We start from the raw sequence: 27,420 nt of genomic DNA on the forward strand, positions 1-27,420 counted from the left end.
CTAGCGCAAGGAGCCTGGTGCATGGGATTGGTGGGAGGAAGCTGCTGGCTGGAACTTTCCATGAGGAAACAGCATTCTATATCAGTGAAGTGCCGAGGCGGAGCCAGTGAGTCGAGCAGAGGGAGTCAAGCAGAGAGTCGAGCAGAGGGAGTCAAGCAGAGAGTCGAGCAGAGGGAGTCAAGCAGAGAGTCGAGCAGAGGGAGTCAAGCAGAGAGTCGAGCAGTGGAGTGGAGTTGGCAGAGAGAGAGAGAGGGTTCAAGCTGGAGAAGAGCTGAGTTGAATAGTGAGCTGGAACTGAAGGAAGCAGTCAGAAGCAGTTGCTTATCAGGAGGAGGTGTGAATAGCTGGAGTCTGAAGTAATGCCTTTTAGAAGAGACAGAGGAGAGATCGTGGACTAACCTATGGGAGCAGATGGAGTTAATTGGACAGTGGCGCAGAGACAGAGTGAATAAGCTAGTGGAATGAACGGTGATCAGAGCGGCAGGAACTATTAAGATTGAAGATGGAAGGTGGAGACAGTTCGTGTGGGGGAGAGGAGTCCAGAGACAGAGTGATCAGCGCAGAGGTGTAACCAAGAGTGCAGGAGAGAGAGGGAGTCTGAGATGAGCCAAGGCACAGACGAGAGAGGAACCCAGATGACAGCTACAACAAGACTTCACACTAATCAGGTGATATTGTTTTCATCACATTAGTTTACTTTACACTTGCATCTTAATCTTGTCCTTATTCCCTAAGCCACTGTATGTTTAAATCCTTTCTCTTTCAGCGGAGTGTTCCTGTTATGTTTAATCTTTTCTCTTTCAGCGGAGTGTTCTACCTATAGTCTTTGTCAGTTCTGTGTAAAGGTTTATATTGTACCAATAATAAATGACCCCATTAATTAGTGAATTAGTGTGCATGAGTTCTTTTATGGTAAAGTTATCCTGGCTTCTAGCCAGTTGCTGTTGAGCCACTGATGGATCAAAAGGGAGTAGGAGCGCTTAAATCAGGAAATAACTCAATCACATAGTGTGTATATCTTTATCCCCATACAGTGAGGGTAATCACTCCTGGTAGGTATTACTGTTTGAACAGATGTTACCCCTGATCAGGTAAGTAATAGTGAGGGAGAGAGGAGACTTGCAACCAAGGGACTAAGTTAGTACACCATCCCATAATATTATTGTAGTAGCAGACCCTTAGTGAAGAGACTTCCCACTATATATATATATAGGTGTTCATAGGAATGTGGTCGTCGTTGATATGCGGCGTTAATGAGAGCACTGAGTAGGAGATCAGTGTGGATACCCACTAGATTGTGGCTTGAATAAATGAGAGCACTAGGAAGTCGAACTAGTGTGTAGTTTTGCAGGATTGCAAACAATTTGGAGAAGAGAGCATTGGGTTCTGCACTCCCGTGTGTAGACGCACCGGATTGTGTGTCATATCTGCCCTAGGGTAGAACGGTCTGGGTCGGGGTGGCCGCGAGACCAACTGATGTGAATAAGTGTGGTGTAGGGTATGGATATCCCTAGTAATCAGTGAGTATTCTTAGTATCCCTATAGATTTAGTGGTGTTTTTAATAATATGAGCTTGTATATTGCGAGTTCCCCATCCTCAGGTAGGTACCAGGTGCCTGGATAGTTAGTCCTGAGGAGGGAAGGTGAGTACGTTCTGGCTGGGTTGGAGGGGCCCCTAGGGGCTGATCCCACCTACTCAGAAAATCCAGCCATTACATCTGGCGTCTACGAACAGTTTACGAAGCCTGTGTGCCTGGCCATGTGCTTAGATTGTTTCCCATGTGTTGTGTGGGAGTGCCCTGAGCGCCAGACATTACATCTGGCGTCTACGAACAGTTTACGAAGCCTGTGTGCCTGGCCATGTGCTTAGATTGTTTCCCATGTGTTGTGTGGGAGTGCCCTGAGCGCCAGACATTACATCCGGCGTCTACGAACAGTTTACGAAACCTGTGTGATCTGGCCATGTGCTTAGAGAGTTTCCCATGTGTTCTGAGGGAGTGCCCTGAACGCTGGTTCCATCTAGCGTAATGTTGCAGTTTATGTAGCCTGTTAGACCTATGGGCTTGAACAGTTGCAGCGTGAGGAGATTGCATTACATCATGGCATTTGGTTTATTCAGGGTGGAAGGAATGGTTTTCATCTTGGTGTTTAAACTGTTAGAGTTGAAGGATGGCATTACATGAGGAAGCCAGTTACATCTTTGTGATGGTCCAATTGTATAACTGTGTGTAAAAAATGCTTTTAAATTGCCCATTAAATTGCTTGCTGCATCTGCTTATGCTGTGCAATGTGAAATGTGTTCATTGTTCTATGATTTGTGGAGTTCTTTGAATATAGCTCCTTGTAAATATGACTTGTGAATAGCGCCATGTTAATGTGGCTTGTGAGGTGCATGTTTTCATGTTGATCTGCTGTGTTCCTTGTGCATTGCGCCTTGGATACATTGTTTGTGAAAAGCTTGTCTTGTAAATATGACTTGTGAATAGCGCCATATTAATGTGGCTTGTGAGGTGCATGTTCTCATGTTGATCTGTTGTGTTCCTTGTGCATTGCGCCTTGGAAATATTGTTTGTGAAAAGTTTGTCTTGTAAATATGGCTTGTGAATAGCGCCATGTGGTCATGGCTTGGACAGGGCATGTTATCATTACGTTAGGCAGGAGAGAGCTGGATCTCTCTCGGGTGCTTGGGGATAACGTTTTTGAAAATATGTGTACGTGTTATCTGTAAACGTGAAGAAATGTGCTCATGATTTTCCCATGTATCCATGGACATTGGGGAATGATTGTGCTTGAGCTGCCAAAGGGTTAATATCTTGAGTTGAGATGGCAGTCTTTATTTTTTACATGCTGTCAACATGCATGGTTATCTGACCTGACTATAAAAGTCAGTGGATTATTTGATGGTTTGATTTTGACTTTTTTTTTTGGGTTCCTTGGTCTGCCTATGTGCTTTGTCAACTTCTTGACGGGAAGGTAACATCTTGTGCTTTGCAAAGGGTTTTGTTCATTTCACATTCTTTTTGAAATGTGTCTACGAATTTGTGTGGGTTTGCCTTGGAACTGATGTGGTTATAAATCAACCAGTCGGATTACGGAGAGAGCTGTGTTCTTTTAAAATGAGTGAAATGTTAAAAAGATGGCCCGTTAGAATGCATGCTACGGGCTGTTTTCATTAATTATTTCTTTGAGGGGTTTCCATCTAGATAGGAATGTGCTGGTTGCAATGATCACAGGTTGAGAATAATCAATCTTGCCCGACAGTGCATGGTAACATGTGCTTTTTGTAAAATTTTTATTTTGCATACAGAGAAAAATAACAGTTAACAAAAGGCATCACAGTGGGGGCATGAAAGGTCCCACACAGTGGGAAGGCTGAAAAGGAAGATGAGGCAGGGCAGTAAAGCAAAAAGTCTTCAGTGCTGGTAATGTCGGCAGTCCCGCAGCAATCCCCCGCCAAGGGGTAGCTCAAATAGTGCAGCCAGCAACTAGTCCAGGAGCTCTCCAGCGATCAAGTATGCCTCATCTCGGTGAAGTAACTGTCCCAAAGCAACTCCCTACCCTCCCCCCAAAAACAAAACTCCCCCCCCCCCCCGTGACGGCGCCGCTCGCAAATCTCATTCATACACCAAGCATACTCTAGAGTTGAAACAAGTGCAAGTTCCTTAATGACGCCGGGCAAACAGCCGAAGGCAAGCCAGCAGAAAGAAAGGACACCAAGGGGCCCCACACGTGCTTGAAGTTTTTATATTTGCCTATAAATATATCCGCCATTCTCTCGAGACTCAGAAGTCTCCACAGTCTGGAGTGCCAAAGGGAAACCGCCGGGGCCTCCTTACGTTTCAAGGCCGAGGCCAGCGTGAGCTTGGCCGCGCCGAGACACAGCCATAAGATCTTTTTGTCAGCTCGCGATTGGTGTTCCAGGCCGGGATCTCTCAACCCCAGCAAAACGAATTCGGGGGAGTCGTCGATAGGGTACTGCAAAATGTCTTTAATATGCGATAAGATCTCGGCCCAGAAGGGCTTAATGATCGGGCAATCCCACCAAACGTGGCGGAAATCCCCCAAAAGGCCACAACCCCTCCAACACCTGTCCGTGGCCGCCGGGAAAATGCGATGAAGTCGGGCCGGGACCATGTACCATTGCGTTAGGGTTTTGTAATGGGCTTCCCTCAAGAGTATGGAGTGGTTAAACTGCGTCATGTCCTTCCAGAGCGCCGACCATTCTCCGTCAGTGATATCCCTCCCCACCATCTCCTCCCATTGCTCCATGTAACGCGGTCTAGGGGAAAGGGCCGAGCGGAGCAGCAGCTGATATAAAAAGGAGATAGCCACCTTCATGGCTGAGGTCTTCAGGAGAAAAGCCTCAAAGTCGGATAAAGGTCTCGTCGCTGCTTCTCGCACCGCGGGCGAGGTGGCCCAGTGTAGCAGTTGTAAATGCCGATACCTTTCCCCCGGCGGCACTTGATAGTCCCGCATGCAGTTCTCGAACGTCAAGGGGTCGGGGCCATGGAACAAGTGAAGTAATGCCCGGCATCCCCCCTCCCTCCAAACGTCAAAGGGGCCCTCGGTGAGCGCCGGGGAAAACTCTGGATTAAAATGCAAAGGGGTGAATGGGGATGGGAAGGTCGTCCACCTCTCGTCACTGGCCAGTGTGTCCCAAACTTTCAGCGTGGTCCCCGTGGGGGTACTAATGTACGCGTTTACCGGGCGGTCTTGCTTCGGCTTCCACGCTAGGTCCCAGATGGACCGGCCTGCCACACTCCGGTCCATGTGCAGCCAGTGTTTGTCAGAGAACTGCTGCGACCACTCCACCATAACTCTAAGTTGGGCCGCCTTGTAGTAGAGGTGGAAGTCCGGAAGGCCTACCCCTCCGTCATTCCGCAGGCGCCGCAGAAGTGTAAATGAAAGCCGCGCCCGACCACCTTGCCAGATAAATTTCAACATCGTCGATTTGAGTTGGCTAAAGAAGGTAGAGGGCAGTGGAATAGGCAAAGCTTGGAACAGGTATAGATATTTGGGGAGAAGGACCATTTTGACAGCATGTACCCGTCCCAGCCAGGACAGGAATCTAGGCTTCCATTTCTCCAGCTCCACGCGTGTTCTGGCCATGAGAGGCGGGAAATTGGCCGCAAAGAGACCGCCCACTGTCGGGGTGAGGTGTACCCCGAGATATAGCAGGGAGCCCGAGGCCCAGGCCAACGGCGTCGTCGCCTTCACCCGTGTCACCTCGGCCTGAGATAGAGTCAGGTTCAGGACATGCGATTTGCCATAGTTGACCTTGAAGCCGGCCACCGCCTCAAATTCCAGCAATATATCACGAACACACGGAAGGGAGTTAGCGGGGTCGGCCAACGACAAGAGGACATCATCCGCAAACAGGGTGATCTTGTGCTGTTCCCCAGTGAACGGGATGCCCTTCACCCCCTCATGCTCCCGGACTGCCAGCGCCAGAGGTTCAATGCTGAGTGCAAACAGCAAGGGCGAGAGGGGACATCCCTGCCTAGTGCCCCGCGAGTGTTGGAAGAAGGCCGACAAGTGGCCGTTCACCGCCACCCGTGAACGCGGGCTGCAGAAGTTAGCTCTTACCATCGCGATGAAGCGATCGGAAAACCCAAATGCCCGCAATGTGTGGAAGAGAAAGCCCCAGTCCACGCGGTCGAAAGCCTTCTCCGCATCCAGCCCCACCAAGACCGCCGGGATGCGGAACCTGTCCGCCTTCTCTATAAGGTGGATGACCCTCCGGGTGTTATCATGCGTTTGGCGGCCTTTGATGAAGCCCGATTGGTCCGCATGGATAATCGACGGCAGCAGGTCTTGCAGGCGGCTCGCTAATATAGCCGAGTAGAGCTTGGCGTCGATGTTGAGTAAGGCTATAGGGCGGTATGAGGCACACCGCTCCGGGTCCTTCCCCGGCTTCGGCAGGACCGTGATCACTGCTTCCGCCAGGGTCCCAGAATTCACCCCAGGTCCAGCCATGTCGTTAAAGAGGGCGACCAGGAAGTCACACACCTCAGTCGCATAGGTCTGGTAAAAGACAGCGGTGAACCCGTCGGGGCCGGGGGCTTTGTGTAGTTTCAGGTTTTTAATAGCCGCGAGGACCTCCTCCCTTGTGATCGGAGCCTCAAGTAAATCATTCCAGGCCCCTGGCACCTGCGGAAGCGATAAGCGCTGCAAAAAAGCACGTTGATCAGCCGCGTCCAACTCTTCCCCCGCGTACAACGCAGCGTAGAAGCGGCCAAAGACATCAGCCTTCGCCCCGTCATCGTGCTGGAGCACTCCTGCCACGTCTCTAATCCCACCTACGTATTCCCGCTCCCTCTTGTCCTTCAATTGCCGGGCAAGGTGTCTACCAATCTTGTTGCCCCCAGAGTAGGAGAGCCGGCCCAGCCGCAACAGTGTGAGTTCAGCCCTATTCGTGTAGTGAGACTTCAACTTGCCCCGTACTGCCGTCAGGGGACGTAGGGTCACCCTTGAGGGATTAGCTTTGTGTTCCCTCTCAAGCGCGAGCACCTCTGCCTCCAGCGCTTCCCTCTCCTTCCTACGTAAGGCGTTCAATTGTGAGTTGAGGCCCAGGCACGTCCCCCTGATCGTCGCCTTAAAGGCGTCCCAGGTGGTCATCAGGGACGTGTCCGAGGGAGGGTTGCTATCAAAAAAGTCCCGGATGGCCTGACGCAAGGCCTGATGGGATACATCGTCTCGGACCACCGAGGCCGGGAAGTACCATTTCCGGTTCGCGGTGTCCGGCGGCGACCACCGAAGCGTGAGCACTAGAAGACTGTGATCCGAGACAGAAATCGGGAGAATGGCGGCATCTAAGATGTTCCTTCTAAGGGACTGGCTGAGGAAGACGTAGTCCAGGCGGGAGTAGGAGTGGTGCACATGGGAAAAGAACGTATAGTCCTTCACAGCAGGGTGAAAAAACCTCCAACCATCCACCAGCCCCATCTCTTCCACCCCCCTCTGCGTACTCCCCGAGAAAACCCCGTGTCCGCCCTTCGACCCCCAGAGCTGTCCATCTCCCCATCCCAAACCAAGTTATAATCACCCAACATGAATACAAGTCCTTCCGCAAAGTCCCCCACCCTCTCCAGCAGCTCCTGCAAGTACTTATTTTGGCCAGAATTAGGCAAGTAGAGCACCACAAACGTACACAACCTGCCCTGGATGTGCCCCTTGACCATCAACCACCGTCCTTCTCTATCGGAGCGGACTCCCACAGGCTGAAAATGCAACGCTGCCTTAAACATTAACGCCACCCCCCGATGCTTCGTGACAGCTGAGGACCTGTACACAATGGGGTACGCCCTGTGTCGGAGCCGCATTTCATCCTTTCGAGCTAAATGGGTTTCCTGAAGCCCCACCACATCGAGGTGATGGTCTACAAGGTATTTCAGGACCTTCTGTCTCTTCTGAGGGGAATTCAAGCCCTTGACACTCCAAGTGCCTATACTAATCGGCATGATAAACACCTCCCAAAGATCTTGCTATCAGAAATACAAAATGGCGCCCAACCCTCCTTCCACCCCTCCCCCCACCACGTGCTCCCAAACGGTCCCAGAACAGTCGTAGGCTCAGCCCCTCTACAGCATGGCGCGCATTCCACCACTCATTCTCTACATTCATCCCCAAAGGCCTGCCGTCACGGCCCCCCCTCCCCCTCCCCAACAGTCCCCCAACCAAAACCCCCCCGAACCAACACAGAACATTGTACAAAAATGGGAAAAAAAGTGCAAAAACCATACTCAACAGGATCAGTAGGCCGAAGTCCGTAGGAAGCCCCCAATCGAGTGACAGGCCAGAGGAATGAAGCCACTATTCCCCTTGGCCGTAATCAAGGTCGTCTCCACCAGAGTACTTGTACACCCTCGATCAGAAGGCCCGAGCCTTCCCGGCGCCAATCCGCCATTTTGGGGCTCACGCCGCCCCAGAGCTGAGCTGTGAAGCAGCCAACGTGGCCGAGGCCACCGAAGCGACCGCTGCTCCTCGTTCCTGCAGGCTGGTAGAGAGGTCCGGGCGTTGTCTTGCAGGGGATCCGGCGGGAGAGCGCCCTACCCTGTGCCAAGAGTTCGATCGGCGGCGCCGCCGAGATGGGGAGGCCGCCGTGGCCTGCGATGATGGAACATCCGCCAATCCCAGGAGCTCTTTTGCCGCCTGAAGTGTGCGTACTTGGGCCAGGCGGTTCTGCCATCTGAAAATTATTCTGAAAGGGTGCCCCCAAGAGTAGGCAATCCCCCTCTCTTTCAGGAATGCTGTGATAGGACGGAAGTCCCTTCGTTTTTGTAAGGTAGAGGCCGCCAAGTCCTGGAACAGCTGGGGTCTATGGCCACGGAATTGCAATGAGTCGATGGTCCTGGCCTTCCGTAGTATCCTCTCCTTGAGTTGAAAATCGTGGATGCACACCAGTATGTCGGGGGGAGGACCCCCCCCTCGCCGCGGCAGGCCCACCCGGTGCACTCTGTCCATCCGTATCTCCGTCGTGTCCTCCTCGTCTAGGACCTGGAGGAACAGCTCCTGCACGTATCCCCGGAGATCTCCCGCCTCACCGTCCCAGGGCACCGCCCGTATACGGATGTTGTTCCTACGGGAGCGGTTTTCAAGGTCTTCCGTATGCAATTGGAGGTCCAAATTCTGCTCGGTGAGGCGGATAATGTCCTGCTGGAGCATATGAACATCTGTGGCGACGCTCAAGTCCTTGTCCTCCAGGGTCGCCACCCTCTCACCTATGCCGTCCACGTCCCTCCGCACCTCCCGCAGGTCGGAGGCGAGCTGCGACCTGAGTTCCGATATGTCCTCCTTGATGGAGGCAAACAGCTCCGACATGAAGGCCTTCGTCACCGGAGCGTCTTCATCAGATTGCCTTGATGACCCACTTGCTCCAGGGGAGGCCAGTTGTTGGGAGGCCTTGTCCTTTCCCTGGTTACGTTTGCGCTGCACTGTAGACATGACGCCCTGTGTCGACTCCACGTGGCCAAGGAAGCAGCGGGGGCTGCCGGCGGGCCAAGCACTCGGTTCCCTCCTTCGCCTCCAGTCGTTTCCAGGCTCCCCGCCCTCAGGCACTCGACTGTGAGCGTCTCCTGTATCCTAGGCGGGAGTTCCAGGGGGCCAGCGATCTGCCGCCACGGTCCTCCAAGCCTCCGCCACCAATGAGCGATAGAGTCACTCCCGTGCCCCGTCGTCGTCCGGCTCCGTGCAGCGACCCGGCCCTAGGCTCGGACAGTTCAAGCAGGCCGCAGGCGCCACCCCCATGGGGGGCCAGTCGATGGCGTTAGCAGGGGGCCACCGGTTGTGCAAGTGGCGCTACTTGGCCAGGGGTCCTCTCCCAGGCGTGGCGGGGTATGAGCCGGGTCTCGCCGATAGAACCTCCCTCGTCCAAACTCCGGTCCGCTCAGCCGTCCGTCTGCTCCAGTGCCTGCAGGCGGATCTAGGGCCCCGCCCCTCGACCACGCCGGGCCGCGATGGTTGGAAAGCCCGGGGTCTCACAGGCCGTAGGCTGCGAACGTCCTCGCAGGCGCTCTGGGGGTCACACCGCTCCGGGGACCCCGCCAACGTCCGCCGCTCTGCTAGGCGAACGTCTCCGCCACCGTAGGGGCTCGTGGGTGCCCCCAAAATCGTGCTATTAGTTGCTATGTTGGATCAGTGCCGGAGCGGCACGAAAAGGCGTCCTACTCCGCCGCCATCTTGGCCACGCCCCTCCGTAACATGTGCTTTTAATTAGTGGAAGGCAACCATGTGCCTTTGAAAAAAATTTTTTAAAATGTAACATTATTATTTTCCCAAATGTAAATTACAATGTATGCTTTTATAAATGTGTCAGCAAAACCTTTTTTATTAAGTGAACCAATTCAGTTAGAAAATAATACGTTGTTTATTAGTGTATGAATGTGGCTCTTTTATTAGGCTGGCTTGAATGGCTTGCATGTTAAATTACACTGTAATGTAAAATGATCTAATGCCCCTGGTTAAATTAAATACAATGTTGAAATGTATCTGCATTTTATGTTGTTTTACAAATTATTTCTCATTCAGCAGCTGACAATGGACCATGTTAATTCGTTTTTTTTTCCCAAATGCAGAATGTATAATCTTGTGTGCAAAACTTAGTTGCCACTTTCTAAATAAGTGCCCATATTTTAAATGTCTTGCCTTTCGCTGAATTAGTTAGACAAAAGTCTTTTTAGAAATTGGAGCTTTTAATTAGCAGTATACTGTAACAGAATTGTTTTTTTTTTTAAATGCTAGCTTTCGTTGGTTGGCACAATCAGGCCTGAGAACAGGCAAAGGAATTTGTTTGTCGACCTTGGCAGACCAGCTGGTTTGTGCAGACGAGTTTTTTTTTTTTCCTTCATTCTGCAGGTTTCGATCACGTCCCTGTTCGTTATGATTGGCTACAATCCAATTTTCTTCCGCGAACGGCTTGTTTATTTAAGGGCGGGGTGACCTGGCTCTTCCCTTGGAGTTAATTAGTCGCAGTGGGTCTGGGCGGGCTTCTCTGACCAGGGAAATGGGAGGCTTGCAGTGCCCTGCTCCTGCTGTGAGCTCATCATATGGCAGTGTTTCAAGTAGCTTCATACTGTAGCCTGGCTCCTGCTCTGAAGGGAGGGGCTGGCTTAGTGAGGATTAGGGTATGTTAGGCCCTGCGAAAGGTTATTGAAAGTTAAATTTTGAATGTTTTTAATTAATTAGGATATTTTCTTTTCAATAATGAAAGGCACCCGGGGTGCTTTTTAAATGGAAAATTTTATTTTGCAAGAATAATGATACTTGTTCTCTTGTTCCTAGGATTGCTGAAGTTGTGGTTTTGCGTGGGTCCCTCCCCCTTCCACTTCTTTTCTTGTTTTAGCTTTTTACTTTCATGTTTTTATTTTAGTTTATTGTTTTTGGATGATGGAACCAGACCAGACCAGACCAGACCGGAAGGGTGATGGATGGCCGCATTGGAGGAAGTGTCCGGATACCGAGGATGCAGGGTGGTGGCCTACACTGAAGAATTTGGACTGAGTTACATAATTCCTTGGCCTGCATTTTTTGTTGACATCACTACGAGCAGGCCCCACTTTAAAAAAAAAAAACCACAAACATGTTTTATTCGTGACAGAATGATACAATGATTTCGTTGCATAATCCCTTGGACAAGCAGGCCCCACTTTTAAAAGCAAACAACATGTCACCTATTATAGTTTTTCTGTTTTCTTCAAAACAGTTTTTGCCAATGAAGGACTTTTTTTTGAATGGTGGTGCACACATATGTTCCACAGTGTGATTTAAAATGGTTGTTTTGTTGTTCTAAGCTTGATTTTACACCAGCTATCTTGTAGAAATGGGGTTGTTTTTTTTTTTACTGTTCTTACATTTTCGCCTTGATTGATCAAAGGGTGGTAACCTTAAACTTTGGATTGTTATGATTATGTATTAATGTTTGCCCAAACCTTGACCATGTCTACTTCTCAGATTTCACTTTAAATTGACAAATGTCAGTAGGTAGGCCTCATTTAGGCCCATTGTTATTTTCATCCCACAAACAAGCCCCTACACCAATAGTTTCATGAGTCATCATTAGCTTAAGTTGCCTATAGTAGGTAGGGCTCATTTAGGCCCTTTGTTGTTTTCTCATTAGGAGTTGAAACACATTTAGTTGTTAAGTTGACAATAGTAGGTAGGCCTCATTTAGGCTTAAGTTGTCCGAAGTAGGCCCCATTTAGGCCCCTTGCTGTTTTCATTCAACACATAAGTCCCTACATCACTAGATTTCACCAGTTATCACTAGAAGTTGAGGCACATTTAGTTTGAGGATGCTTTGGTTAGTTTCTGTTGTTATCAGATCCAATCTCAGATATGTTTCAGCATGTTTCAGTTGGTTGTTAGGTTTGTATTCCCTACAATTGAGTTTCAGGTGGAATTTCCTTGAGTTGTCATTGTTTTTAGGGAGTTTTTTAGGTTTTGCTTTGTTGATAGATTGTGTTGATGTTTGTTTATCTGGATGTTATTGTTTATAAGATGTTCGCAAGATAAGGATCTAAGGGTGGATGGCAGAGTTTTTGGGCTCTATTTAGCAGTGATATGGATCATTAATCTTGCTCACATCTAGGATAGGTATTTTTAGCCTATGTTGGATAGATTATGTTGATGTTTGTTTAGATGGTTGTTGTTATTTACTGATGCTCGCAAGATAAGGATCTAAGGGTGGAATGTTATGGCAGAGTTTTTGGCTTTATTTAGCAGTGATATAGATCATTAATCTTGCTCGCATCTAGTATAGGTATTCTTAGCCTGTGTTGGCCCTTTTAAGCCCTTTTTTCCAGATCTAGAAGAGGATAGCTGCTTAATATGCCTTTATTCTTGACTTTAACCTGTCTATTGCCTATTGGCTTTGACATATTAGACACATTGGTATGGTTTATGTAGGTATTCTGACAGAGCTAAGGAGCATTTCACCCCTTTCAGGCCTACAGGCCTAGAGCTAGAGGGACTCCATCTTGATGAAGCTGAGAGGCTTTTCAGGGCAAAGGCAAAGTTTATAGTTATAACTGTTGTTCGCCCTAAGCGGACCGGAGAGAACCGGCCAGAGCTGAATCTAATCAGGAATTGTTCCCGGGCTCAGGTCTCTAGACGAAACAAGCAGACTGGTCACTGTGGGAGCGTCTAGCGCAAGGAGCCTGGTGCATGGGATTGGTGGGAGGAAGCTGCTGGCTGGAACTTTCCATGAGGAAACAGCATTCTATATCAGTGAAGTGCAGAGGCGGAGCCAGTGAGTCGAGCAGAGGGAGTCAAGCAGAGAGTCAAGCAGAGGGAGTCAAGCAGAGAGTCGAGCAGAGGGAGTCAAGCAGAGAGTTGAGCAGAGGGAGTCAAGCAGAGAGTCGAGCAGTGGAGTGGAGTTGGCAGAGAGAGAGAGAGGGTTCAAGCTGGAAAAGAGCTGAGTTGAATAGTGAGCTGGAACTGAAGGAAGCAGTCAGAAGCAGTTGCTTATCAGGAGGAGGTGTGAATAGCTGGAGTCTGAAGTAATGCCTTTTAGAAGAGACAGAGGAGAGATCGTGGACTAACCTATGGGAGCAGATGGAGTTAATTGGACAGTGGCGCAGAGACAGAGTGAATAAGCTAGTGGAATGAACGGTGATCAGAGCGGCAGGAACTATTAAGATTGAAGATGGAAGGTGGAGACAGTTCGTGTGGGGGAGAGGAGTCCAGAGACAGAGTGATCAGCGCAGAGGTGTAACCAAGAGTGCAGGAGAGAGAGGGAGTCTGAGATGAGCCAAGGCACAGACGAGAGAGGAACCCAGATGACAGCTAGAACAAGACTTCACACTAATCAGGTGATATTGTTTTCATCACATTAGTTTACTTTACACTTGCATCTTAATCTTGTCCTTATTCCCTAAGCCACTGTATGTTTAAATCCTTTCTCTTTCAGCGGAGTGTTCCTGTTATGTTTAATCTTTTCTCTTTCAGCGGAGTGTTCTACCTATAGTCTTTGTCAGTTCTGTGTAAAGGTTTATATTGTACCAATAATAAATGACCCCATTAATTAGTGAATTAGTGTGCATGAGTTCTTTTATGGTAAAGTTATCCTGGCTTCTAGCCAGTTGCTGTTGAGCCACTGATGGATCAAAAGGGAGTAGGAGCGCTTAAATCAGGAAATAACTCAATCACATAGTGTGTATATCTTTATCCCCATACAGTGAGGGTAATCACTCCTGGTAGGTATTACTGTTTGAACAGATGTTACCCCTGATCAGGTAAGTAATAGTGAGGGAGAGAGGAGACTTGCAACCAAGGGACTAAGTTAGTACACCATCCCATAATATTATTGTAGTAGCAGACCCTTAGTGAAGAGACTTCCCACTATATATATATATAGGTGTTCATAGGAATGTGGTCGTCGTTGATATGCGGCGTTAATGAGAGCACTGAGTAGGAGATCAGTGTGGATACCCACTAGATTGTGGCTTGAATAAATGAGAGCACTAGGAAGTCGAACTAGTGTGTAGTTTTGCAGGATTGCAAACAATTTGGAGAAGAGAGCATTGGGTTCTGCAGGCCTGTGTGTAGACGCACCGGATTGTGTGTCATATCTGCCCTAGGGTAGAACGGTCTGGGTCGGGGTGGCCGCGAGACCAACTGATGTGAATAAGTGTGGTGTAGGGTATGGATATCCCTAGTAATCAGTGAGTATTCTTAGTATCCCTATAGATTTAGTGGTGTTTTTAATAATATGAGCTTGTATATTGCGAGTTCCCCATCCTCAGGTAGGTACCAGGTGCCTGGATAGTTAGTCCTGAGGAGGGAAGGTGAGTACGTTCTGGCTGGGTTGGAGGGGCCCCTAGGGGCTGATCCCACCTACTCAGAAAATCCAGCCATTACACTGGCCCAGTGCATCATGGGAACAGGGCAGACTAAACTACCAAGCCAATTCTTCACCAGAAAGGAGACAAGCTACCGGGGACCGGTTTCTGGCATTTCAGCCGTCTTCGGCCCGGCTTGCTTGAATCCTGATGGAGCAGTGAGAAAGGGACTCATGTCTGAGTATACCCTGCCACACCTATAGTGGCCAAAAACGATTTACAAAAGGGGGTGGTGATGAACAGAGTGTCTGAATTAAGCAGACCACTCTTACCCAGTCCAAAGATCAGGGCTTGATCCATCACCGTTATTTATCTCACTGCCCCATCCCAGCTCAGAACCTGGCTATATGCAAATCAGTCTGTCCCTGGCCCAGTGCATCATGGGAACAGGGCAGACTAAACTACCAAGCCAATTCTTCACCAGAAAGGAGACAAGCTACCGGGGACCGGTTTCTGGCATTTCAGCCGTCTTGGCCCGGCTTGCTTGAATCCTGATGGAGCAGTGAGAAAGGGACTCATGTCTGAGTATACCCTGCCACACCTATAGTGGCCAAAAACGATTTACAAAAGGGGGTGGTGATGAACAGAGTGTCTGAATTAAGCAGACCACTCTTACCCAGTCCAAAGATCAGGGCTTGATCCATCACCGTTATTTATCTCACTGCCCCATCCCAGCTCAGAACCTGGCTATATGCAAATCAGTCTGTCCCTGGCTTAGTGCATCATGGGAACAGGGCAGACTAAACTACCAAGCCAATTCTTCACCAGAAAGGAGACAAGCTACCGGGGACCGGTTTCTGGCATTTCAGCCGTCTTCGGCCCGGCTTGCTTGAATCCTGATGGAGCAGTGAGAAAGGGACTCATGTCTGAGTATACCCTGCCACACCTATAGTGGCCAAAAACGATTTACAAAAGGGGGTGGTGATGAACAGAGTGTCTGAATTAAGCAGACCACTCTTACCCAGTCCAAAGATCAGGGCTTGATCCATCACCGTTATTTATCTCACTGCCCCATCCCAGCTCAGAACCTGGCTATATGCAAATCAGTCTGTCCCTGGCCCAGTACATCATGGGAACAGGGCAGACTAAACTACCAAGCCAATTCTTCACCAGAAAGGAGACAAGCTACCGGGGACCGGTTTCTGGCATTTCAGCCGTCTTCGGCCCGGCTTGCTTGAATCCTGATGGAGCAGTGAGAAAGGGACTCATGTCTGAGTATACCCTGCCACACCTATAGTGGCCAAAAACGATTTACAAAAGGGGGTGGTGATGAACAGAGTGTCTGAATTAAGCAGACCACTCTTACCCAGTCCAAAGATCAGGGCTTGATCCATCACCGTTATTTATCTCACTGCCCCATCCCAGCTCAGAACCTGGCTATATGCAAATCAGTCTGTCCCTGGCCCAGTGCATCATGGGAACAGGGCAGACTAAATTACCAAGCCAATTCTTCACCAGAAAGGAGACAAGCTACCGGGGACCGGTTTCTGGCATTTCAGCCGTCTTCGGCCCGGCTTGCTTGAATCCTGATGGAGCAGTGAGAAAGGGACTCATGTCTGAGTATACCCTGCCACACCTATAGTGGCCAAAAACGATTTACAAAAGGGGGTGGTGATGAACAGAGTGTCTGAATTAAGCAGACCACTCTTACCCAGTCCAAAGATCAGGGCTTGATCCATCACCGTTATTTATCTCACTGCCCCATCCCAGCTCAGAACCTGGCTATATGCAAATCAGTCTGTCCCTGGCCCAGTGCATCATGGGAACAGGGCAGACTAAACTACCAAGCCAATTCTTCACCAGAAAGGAGACAAGCTACCGGGGACCGGTTTCTGGCATTTCAGCCATCTTCGGCCCGGCTTGCTTGAATCCTGATGGAGCAGTGAGAAAGGGACTCATGTCTGAGTATACCCTGCCACACCTATAGTGGCCAAAAACGATTTACAAAAGGGGGTGGTGATGAACAGAGTGTCTGAATTAAGCAGACCACTCTTACCCAGTCCAAAGATCAGGGCTTGATCCATCACCGTTATTTATCTCACTGCCCCATCCCAGCTCAGAACCTGGCTATATGCAAATCAGTCTGTCCCTGGCCCAGTGCATCATGGGAACAGGGCAGACTAAACTACCAAGCCAATTCTTCACCAGAAAGGAGACAAGCTACCGGGGACCGGTTTCTGGCATTTCAGCCGTCTTCGGCCCGGCTTGCTTGAATCCTGATGGAGCAGTGAGAAAGGGACTCATGTCTGAGTATACCCTGCCACACCTATAGTGGCCAAAAACGATTTACAAAAGGGGGTGGTGATGAACAGAGTGTCTGAATTAAGCAGACCACTCTTACCCAGTCCAAAGATCAGGGCTTGATCCATCACCGTTATTTATCTCACTGCCCCATCCCAGCTCAGAACCTGGCTATATGCAAATCAGTCTGTCCCTGGCCCAGTGCATCATGGGAACAGGGCAGACTAAACTACCAAGCCAATTCTTCACCAGAAAGGAGACAAGCTACCGGGGACCGGTTTCTGGCATTTCAGCCGTCTTCGGCCCGGCTTGCTTGAATCCTGATGGAGCAGTGAGAAAGGGACTCATGCCTGAGTATACCCTGCCACACCTATAGTGGCCAAAAACGATTTACAAAAGGGGGTGGTGATGAACAGAGTGTCTGAATTAAGCAGACCACTCTTACCCAGTCCAAAGATCAGGGCTTGATCCATCACCGTTATTTATCTCACTGCCCCATCCCAGCTCAGAACCTGGCTATATGCAAATCAGTCTGTCCCTGGCCCAGTGCATCATGGGAACAGGGCAGACTAAACTACCAAGCCAATTCTTCACCAGAAAGGAGACAAGCTACCGGGGACCGGTTTCTGGCATTTCAGCCGTCTTCGGCCCGGCTTGCTTGAATCCTGATGGAGCAGTGAGAAAGGGACTCATGTCTGAGTATACCCTGCCACACCTATAGTGGCCAAAAACGATTTACAAAAGGGGGTGGTGATGAACAGAGTGTCTGAATTAAGCAGACCACTCTTACCCAGTCCAAAGATCAGGGCTTGATCCATCACCGTTATTTATCTCACTGCCCCATCCCAGCTCAGAACCTGGCTATATGCAAATCAGTCTGTCCCTGGCCCAGTGCATCATGGGAACAGGGCAGACTAAACTACCAAGCCAATTCTTCACCAGAAAGGAGACAAGCTACCGGGGACCGGTTTCTGGCATTTCAGCCGTCTTTGGCCCGGCTTGCTTGAATCCTGATGGAGCAGTGAGAAAGGGACTCATGTCTGAGTATGCCCTGCCACACTTGTTGTGGCCAAAAACGATTTTCAAAAGGGGGTGGTGATGAACAGAGTGTCTGAATTAAGCAGACCACTCTTACCCAGTCCAAAGATCAGGGATTGATCCATCACCGTTATTTATCTCACTGCCCCATCCCAGCTCAGAACCTGGCTATATGCAAATCAGTCTGTCCCTGGCCCAGTGCATCATGGGAACAGGGCAGACTAAACTACCAAGCCAATTCTTCACCAGAAAGGAGACAAGCTACCGGGGACCGGTTTCTGGCATTTCAGCCGTCTTCGGCCCGGCTTGCTTGAATCCTGATGGAGCATTGAGAAAGGGACTCATGTCTGAGTATACCCTGCCACACCTATAGTGGCCAAAAACGATTTACAGAAGGGGGTGGTGATGAACAGAGTGTCTGAATTAAGCAGACCACTCTTACCCAGTCCAAAGATCAGGGCTTGATCCATCACCGTTATTTATCTCACTGCCCCATCCCAGCTCAGAACCTGGCTATATGCAAATCAGTCTGTCCCTGGCCCAGTGCATCATGGGAACAGGGCAGACTAAACTACCAAGCCAATTCTTCACCAGAAAGGAGACAAGCTACCGGGGACCGGTTTCTGGCATTTCAGCCGTCTTCTTCGGCCCGGCTTGCTTGAATCCTGATGGAGCAGTGAGAAAGGGACTCATGTCTGAGTATACCCTGCCACACCTATAGTGGCCAAAAACGATTTACAAAAGGGGGTGGTGATGAACAGAGTGTCTGAATTAAGCAGACCACTCTTACCCAGTCCAAAGATCAGGGCTTGATCCATCACCGTTATTTATCTCACTGCCCCATCCCAGCTCAGAACCTGGCTATATGCAAATCAGTCTGTCCCTGGCCCAGTGCATCATGGGAACAGGGCAGACTAAACTACCAAGCCAATTCTTCACCAGAAAGGAGACAAGCTACCGGGGACCGGTTTCTGGCATTTCAGCCGTCTTCGGCCCGTCTTGCTTGAATCCTGATGGAGCAGTGAGAAAGGGACTCATGTCTGAGTATACCCTGCCACACCTATAGTGGCCAAAAACGATTTACAAAAGGGGGGTGGTGATGAACGGAGTGTCTGAATTAAGCAGACCACTCTTACCCAGTCCAAAGATCAGGGCTTGATCCATCACTGTTATTTATCTCACTGCCCCATCCCAGCTCAGAACCTGGCTATATGCAAATCAGTCTGTCCCTGGCCCAGTGCATCATGGGAACAGGGCAGACTAAACTACCAAGCCAATTCTTCACCAGAAAGGAGACAAGCTACCGGGGACCGGTTTCTGGCATTTCAGCCGTCTTCGGCCCGGCTTGCTTGAATCCTGATGGAGCAGTGAGAAAGGGACTCATGTCTGAGTATACCCTGCCACACCTATAGTGGCCAAAAACGATTTACAAAAGGGGGTGGTGATGAACAGAGTGTCTGAATTAAGCAGACCACTCTTACCCAGTCCAAAGATCAGGGCTTGATCCATCACCGTTATTTATCTCACTGCCCCATCCCAGCTCAGAACCTGGCTATATGCAAATCAGTCTGTCCCTGGCCCAGTGCATCATGGGAACAGGGCAGACTAAACTACCAAGCCAATTCTTCACCAGAAAGGAGACAAGCTACCGGGGACCGGTTTCTGGCATTTCAGCCGTCTTCGGCCCGGCTTGCTTGAATCCTGATGGAGCAGTGAGAAAGGGACTCATGTCTGAGTATACCCTGCCACACCTATAGTGGCCAAAAACGATTTACAAAAGGGGGGTGGTGATGAACAGAGTGTCTGAATTAAGCAGACCACTCTTACCCAGTCCAAAGATCAGGGCTTGATCCATCACCGTTATTTATCTCACTGCCCCATCCCAGCTCAGAACCTGGCTATATGCAAATCAGTCTGTCCCTGGCCCAGTGCATCATGGGAACAGGGCAGACTAAACTACCAAGCCAATTCTTCACCAGAAAGGAGACAAGCTACCGGGGACCGGTTTCTGGCATTTCAGCCGTCTTCGGCCCGGCTTGCTTGAATCCTGATGGAGCAGTGAGAAAGGGACTCATGTCTGAGTATACCCTGCCACACCTATAGTGGCCAAAAACGATTTACAAAAGGGGGTGGTGATGAACAGAGTGTCTAAGCAGACCACTCTTACCCAGTCCAAAGATCAGGGCTTGATCCATCACCGTTATTTATCTCACTGCCCCATCCCAGCTCAGAACCTGGCTATATGCAAATCAGTCTGTCCCTGGCCCAGTGCATCATGGGAACAGGGCAGACTAAACTACCAAGCCAATTCTTCACCAGAAAGGAGACAAGCTACCGGGGACCGGTTTCTGGCATTTCAGCCGTCTTCGGCCCGGCTTGCTTGAATCCTGATGGAGCAGTGAGAAAGGGACTCATGTCTGAGTATACCCTGCCACACCTATAGTGGCCAAAAACGATTTACAAAAGGGGGTGGTGATGAACAGAGTGTCTGAATTAAGCAGACCACTCTTACCCAGTCCAAAGATCAGGGCTTGATCCATCACCGTTATTTATCTCACTGCCCCATCCCAGCTCAGAACCTGGCTATATGCAAATCAGTCTATCCCTGGCCCAGTGCATCATGGGAACAGGGCAGACTAAACTACCAAGCCAATTCTTCACCAGAAAGGAGACAAGCTACCGGGGACCGGTTTCTGGCATTTCAGCCGTCTTCGGCCCGGCTTGCTTGAATCCTGATGGAGCAGTGAGAAAGGAACTCATGTCTGAGTATACCCTGCCACACCTATAGTGGCCAAAAACGATTTACAAAAGGGGGTGGTGATGAACAGAGTGTCTGAATTAAGCAGACCACTCTTACCCAGTCCAAAGATCAGGGCTTGATCCATCACCGTTATTTATCTCACTGCCCCATCCCAGCTCAGAACCTGGCTATATGCAAATCAGTCTGTCCCTGGCCCAGTGCATCATGGGAACAGGGCAGACTAAACTACCAAGCCAATTCTTCACCAGAAAGGAGACAAGCTACCGGGGACCGGTTTCTGGCATCTCTTGACTGGGTGAGAGCTTTCTGCTTAATTCAGAGACTCTGTCCCTCACCACCCCTTGTTGTAAATATTTTTGTCCACCCTAAGCGTGGAAGGGTATTCTCAGATGTGAGATGTGAGACCCTTGCTCATTGCACCATCAGGATTCAAGCAAACCGGGCCGAAGACGGCTGTAATGCCAGAAACCGGTCCCCGGGAGCTTGTTTCCTTCCCAGTGTAAGAATTGGCTTTTGTAGTTTGGTTTGCCCTGTTCCCATCATGCACTGGGACAGGAACAGACTAATTTGCATACAGCCAGGTTCTGAAACTGGGATGGTGCAGTGAGCTAAAAAACGGTGTTGGATCTAGCCCTGATCTCTTGACTGGGTGAGAGCTTTCTGCTTAATTCAGAGACTCTGTCCCTCACCACCCCTTGTTGTAAATATTTTTGTCCACCCTAAGCGTGGAAGGGTATTCTCAGATGTGAGACCCTTGCTCATTGCACCATCAGGATTCAAGCAAACCGGGCCGAAGACGGCTGTAATGCCAGAAACCGGTCCCCGGGAGCTTGTTTCCTTCCCAGTGTAAGAATTGGCTTTTGTAGTTTGGTTTGCCCTGTTCCCATCATGCACTGGGACAGGAACAGACTAATTTGCATACAGCCAGGTTCTGAAACTGGGATGGTGCAGTGAGCTAAAAAACGGTGTTGGATCTAGCCCTGATCTCTTGACTGGGTGAGAGCTTTCTGCTTAATTCAGAGACTCTGTCCCTCACCACCCCTTGTTGTAAATATAACCATAGAAGCTGGAACATAGAAGTTCTATCAAGAAAAACTACCTGTAGAACCGACAGAAGACTGGGACCTACCTGCCAACCAATCCACCCAAGGTGCAACACCATTCTTCCTGACTTCGCAGTAGCTACCGCTCTGTTCTTCTTCGCAGCAGTAAATCCTTTTCAGTGGAACCTCTTGATGAAGGTATCCAGCCTCATGGAACACTCTTCTGCTGCAGCCTCCAGTTTTGTCCCACTGGAGGAATCCAACTTCCAAAAAATCATGTAAGTCCGAAGGTGAAAATTGCAACCTCGTCCAGCTCCTCCCGTGTGACAATGTCCCCTAATTGGACACAGACGTCTGCCTTGCCCCCCGAAGACTTGACCTTCTCCAGAAACTTTTAAAATAATTCTTCTGTGTCCAAAGGTAAGCCGAGACTGGGCCCAAGCCACCCCTTGTATATGACCCATGCTCCATCACTGTCAGTCTTAAACTTTGACTTTGACCCAGTCTTGTGTGACGAGATAGCCACAGATGGTGCTTTAATCTTTTAGGCGTTAGATTTCACACACACGAAAAATAACTCCAGTTCTACTGGGTGGATTTAATTCATTTTGGTATTCGATTTTTTTAATTTATTTGTGAATTTTATTGTATTGTGTTTTCACTTTATTACTGTTTGCATGCTGCATAAATACTTTACACATTTGCTTCTAAGTTAAGCCTGACTGTTGTTGTACCAAGCTAATAGAGGGTTATGCACAGGTTAATTTTGTGAGTTTTTTCATGGTTCACCCTGACAAGGACTGTGGTTGTTGCCTGAGTAGGGCTTCTGCCCCTCTCAACCAATAACCCAATTTCTTACATGATTTAGAACTGAAACACTAAATAAATGATCAACAGCCATAGAGTACAACATAGGAGTGATTCATTTAGTAACATCATTAATACATTACTGACTGACAGCTGGTACACTTTAATTTATAATAAAATAGAAAAACTCAGAAATATACCTTCTAAAAATCCATGTACAGAAACCTAGTAATATAGTAGTGCGTTCCAGGTGGACATCAGATTACTCTAATGCAGGCAGGGAGGTGGCATAGAAAGGAAATCACGATAGGGGTATTTTGAAAGCGGGGACATCTTTTTTTATGAACAGCTGCAGCCGATAAACTTGAGGCTTCATATGTACACGGACAAACTATGATATTGCACTACCCCACCACTCATGAACAAATGCACTCCTCACCAACCCTCAGGCAAGAAACCTTCTACTGATTTACAGACTGAAGGCAATCTCATTATCTTAGGGTGCAGGTAAAAAGGGGCCTGTACCCCATAAGGCTCAGTCAACTGCCATGAACCGTTAGTCACGTCATGGCCTGGATATTGGTACGCCACCCTTGTTAGAAGCAGTTTGGGTGCACCCGTACACATACGTCACTAATGTTAAAAGGAGTTTGGTTAGACCCCTACACACTAGGGAAACCTAATACTCCGCCGGGGCCCACAATAGAATAATGCAAAACATAAGAGAATAAACTCAATTCAAACATTTCTTTTCCTTTCATTGTGCAGGTTAAGCTTTTTTCCCCACTTTCATTTGCTTTGAACTTATGTAGATACTTTACCTACCTGGCGGAGTTGATTTGATGTGAAAAGCCTATTTCCTCTCAAAATGTAGGCGGTTCAATGCAATGCTAGATTTAAACCAGTTTTAACAGAACCTGGGCGGCTGGGCCCGATCTCCCGAGATACCTCGCGCGCGCAATGTGTGACAAGAGTCACCTTTGTAAGGTGTAGATATATGCCAGGGACTTCACAGAATGTTGCAATGAAGAGCAGGGCGGCACACGGTCGGAGTGCTACAGACTTTCAATAATGCACTAATCAATACAATATCTTTCATTCAACACATTTCTTTTAAATTCATTGTGACAAAGGTGAAAGAAGTCACATGAATTACTGCAGCCAATCAAACATGCCTCGAATCCCAGGAGGTGAGGTTACGGTCGACAGGCAGCAGTAGTTTGTCAGATTCCCAGTGACTAAAACATACATTTTAATATCACAACGGCCTGAGGGCTGACAGCATGGATCAGCAGAGTGTGGGCAGAAAATGTGCTAGACAATGTACAGGTTGCACCAGACTTCATAAAGTGCCCTCGAGTTTCCAGTATCAACAAAAGACCTATTCAGAAAGATCGGATAGCGTGTATTATTTTTGTTCATTTCATTTGGTAAACGATGTTTTGCGGCATTCTTAATAGTTATTTCCATTTACTATAAGCACGTATGAAGCACAAACAGCAACTCTATGTATATAAATTAGCGTACGACAAAATGGTGTTACTGTTGGAAACCAGCACCTACCTTCTCCAAACGAAATGAAGCAAAGTAGAACACACACAAGGGTGGTGCTAAATACAACTATTGCGAAGTCCAGCCATCTCTGCATGTGCTCTCCTCATGACAAGCACGAAAGATGATGATTGGAAAACATAAGAGAATAAACTCAATTCAAACATTTATTTTCCTTTCATTGAACAGATTAAGCTTTTTTTCCCCACTTTCATTTGCTTTGATCTCATGCAGATGCTTTACCTACCTGGCGGAGTTGATTCGATGGGGAAAGCTCGTCTCCTCTCAAAAAGTGGGTTGTTCAATGCAAAGTGCTGCTAGGTTTAAACCAGCTTTAACAGAACCTGGGTGAGATCTCCCGAGAGAACGCGCGCGCGCAATGCGCGACAGACACTCCTGACGTCCTTTGCATTTATTCTGTTTTTGGTTCCTCTGTGGTCGATGCAGAATGGGGAAGTCGTTGCAAAGGTCCACTGACCACGCGAAGATATAGTTATCGATTCTGTAGAATAACCATGTAGTGAATTCCTCAGCAATTAAAAGTTAAATGAGTATATCAAGCTAAATATTTTGTTGCAAATGGATTGCTGGGTGATGGGGGGTATGACCCTTTCTAGAGCATCAGCCGCATTCCCTGTCAGAATGAACCACAATAAGTCACAAAATTAACCTGTGCTTAACCATCTGGTAGCTTTGCGCACAAGCAGTCAGGCTTAACTTAGAGGCAAGGTGCAACGTTTTCGTGCAAAACACAAACAGTAATAAAGTGAAAGCACAAGACAAGAAAAATACCACAAAAATTTAGAAAAATAGAGTAAAATATATTAACTCATTTGACATCAAAATGCTAAAAAATCCAATTAGAAGAGCAAAAGATATGCAATTTCAAAACTTTAAGGTAAGTATAGCACCTAAAAGCACAAAGCGCCATTTGTGATTACCTGGTCGAGCAAGACCGGGTGAAAGTCACAAACTCAGTCAAACCATGATGGAGCACAGGCCAGATACAGGAACCAGGTTAGTCCAGCTGAAATTATCACCTTCTAAAGTTCAGCACAAAGTGTTCCATTTGCAGTGGAGGAGGCTGTGAGGTGGAGGGAAAGCATCACGGATGCTCATCGCTGTAGCACCATGATCCTGATGGGCGCTGCAGACAGTTGTTACTGTAGATTTGCATTGGCAGTCACCACATGCAGTTGCACTTAGTGTAGGACTTGCAATGCCAGTCATTGCTGGATGTCAAAGTAGTGTGAAGAGTCAAGTTCACCCGAGTTTCGCATTGGTGGTCGGAGCGGGCAACAAGATCTTGGGTCGAATGGGCCAGTTTGTGGTCGCGAAGACCAAAAAACTTCAGGATTTTTCATTTTCCTGGAGGTGGAGCTCAACTGATACCACACCAAAGGTTGGGGACTTGAGAGGCACCACTCAGGAATGCACTCTAGCAGAGGCTGGGGCTGAGGCAGGTCCAGTTGCTGGTACAGGCAGGTTCAGGTGCAGCAGGTCAGCTGGACGGTGGTAGAAAAGCCTCTGGAGCTTTTCTACTGGTAGCTTAGAAACAGAATGCCAATCAGCTGACCCTTGGAGTCACTTCAGCCTGGGATGAAGGGTGCAGGTCCATATTTCATTCCCAAACAGTAGGTAGACCCAAGCAGAATGTTAGCCAAGCAGTCCTTTTTTTCGGATTCACAGGTAAGTGAGTGTACTGAAGAGAGAGTCTGAGGGTCCTATTATTTTACATGGTGCCTCTTTTAAGTGGGAGAAGCTTATGGAGGTTTCTATCTACAGAGGTGTCTGGAATTTCCTGCCTCCCTGCCCAGGTCCCACTTTTTCTGGGGACACAATAGACTAGTGTCAAGCACTTTTTGTGTAGGATGACCCAATGCCATTAAAGTGCAAGTGTTGTGAGCGACAGTTCCACCCATCCCAAATCAAGTCAGCATGGCCTATCCTGCCAACTCCCAGACCCTCGATTGTGATTCTGTCTGGGAGGAATACACAAAAGTATACTGCCAATAGTTATGTAGCACAGGAAACAGGCTGCAGGCACCACATGGTTAGGACAAGAAAATGCCAACTTACTAAAGGTGGCATTTTCAGAATTATGGCTTAAAATTCAACTTTACGATTAAAGAGGGGTTTAAAGTACAATTCCTCAGATACCAAACATGACATTCCACCTGTTCCAGACTAAATATATCACTTATTAAATGTAATAAGGATAGGTCTCACAGTCGTGAAAAAATCATTTAGGACACTACCAGGACATGTAAAACTTTAGACTGCTTGTCCAAATTTGTAAATGGATTGCATCTTGCCATTGGGTCTATTTTGGCCCTGTCCTAGGGGCACTTTAGGGCCTGTTCTAATAGTGACATATTTCTTTCAAAATGTAGGTTTAGGCCTGGAAAAAGGTTTATATTGCCAAGTCAATAAGGCAGTATAAAACTTCACATACAGTCTGTTAGGCGTAAGACACATTGTAAAAAAGCCTACTGAAGTAGATGGCAAAGTAAGTGCTGCAGGCTCACTAGTAGCATTTTCATTTACAGGGCCTGGGTACATGTAGTACCACTTTACTACGGTCGTAAAAGTATACTGAATGTGCCAAATGAGTGTAAGCTAATTTTTTCATTTTGAAGTAGAGAACCCAAGCACTTTCGGACTGGTTATTAGTAGTAAGATGCACTGTGTACTAAAGCCAACAAAAAACAAATTCAGCAAAACAAAAGGGGTAAAGTCAAAAAGTTTGCAGGACCACATGCATGCTCGGTCAAATGTGTTCCCCCAGCTGAAAGTAGGGAGAAGTGCAAACTCTCATGGGACTTCCCATCAATAATCCCAATGAACTGGAAAAGCTATCAGTAGTTGAGTGGTCAGTCCCAGGCCCTTATACCATCATTTTTTTTTTTTTGAAGACGTTTATTATTGTTCAAAAAGTGCAGTACATATAGCAAAGCCTACAACCCTGTGGGCCGGCTGCAAGAAGTCGGTGTATCGTTGGGGCATAGGGTTACAGGGGAAGGCATTGTGCAGTGTTTCGTTCGCTGTCTGGCGTGCCTTGTCACGGGTAATTTATGCATAACCTTCGCGTTCAGCACACAATCATCTCTATAATTGACGTCTCATTTTACATTTTTTCTATAATTCAACCATTAACTCTTCAACAAAGAACAGGGCTGTTCACATCGGCATGTCCCAGTGTGTCTGTGGTACCAGAGCTGCGCCATGTCCCATCGGTACGTACAGCACCGATGTCCCTTCAATCTGTTAGGTATGCGCTGGGAGCGCGTCAGTGGAGTGGGGGATCTATGGCGCGCTTGTGCAGTTAGCTGTAAAGCTGGTGGGGAACAGACTCGGTGAGCGGTGGTGTCCCACCAACTGTCGGCTCAGTGTGCGGCGTGTGTGGCAAACATATGAGTCGCCCCTGTTGCATTTTCGGTGGGTGTCGCCCGCTCCCGGGTTCTTCGCCGAGTGTTCAGTCAGTGGCACCTGTCTGTCGCTGTGTGATGGTGGGTATACTTGCAGCTGGGAAGAACAGGAGTGCGAAACTGTAAACATGGGAGTGTGGAGGGGGACGACGGAAATTGGGGGGGGGGGAGTGTACTCGTGGGGGCTGTGTCGAGGCTGTGGTGCTGAGAGCAAG

The 27,420-nt window shown here is 48.4% G+C and overlaps 1 protein-coding gene across 2 annotated transcripts in view; it reads right to left on the reverse strand.

Annotated features, from left to right (window-relative positions):
* The window catches only part of LOC147701838 (toll-like receptor 12), a 93,905-nt gene extending 69,801 nt beyond the window's left edge, over positions 1-24,104 (reverse strand). Inside the window, exon 1 of one of the 2 annotated variants that reach the window (XM_086930474.1) lies at positions 24,025-24,104. The gene's annotated coding sequence lies outside the window, so the exon portion shown is untranslated. The remainder of the gene's footprint in view (positions 1-24,024) is intronic. The other variant, XM_086930473.1, reaches the window with a different exon arrangement.
* Positions 24,105-27,420: the final 3,316 nt, after the last annotated feature.

Source organism: Lissotriton vulgaris, chromosome 7 (genome assembly GCF_964263255.1).
Source record: "Lissotriton vulgaris chromosome 7, aLisVul1.2, whole genome shotgun sequence".
Classification (NCBI taxonomy): Eukaryota; Metazoa; Chordata; class Amphibia; order Caudata; family Salamandridae; genus Lissotriton; species Lissotriton vulgaris.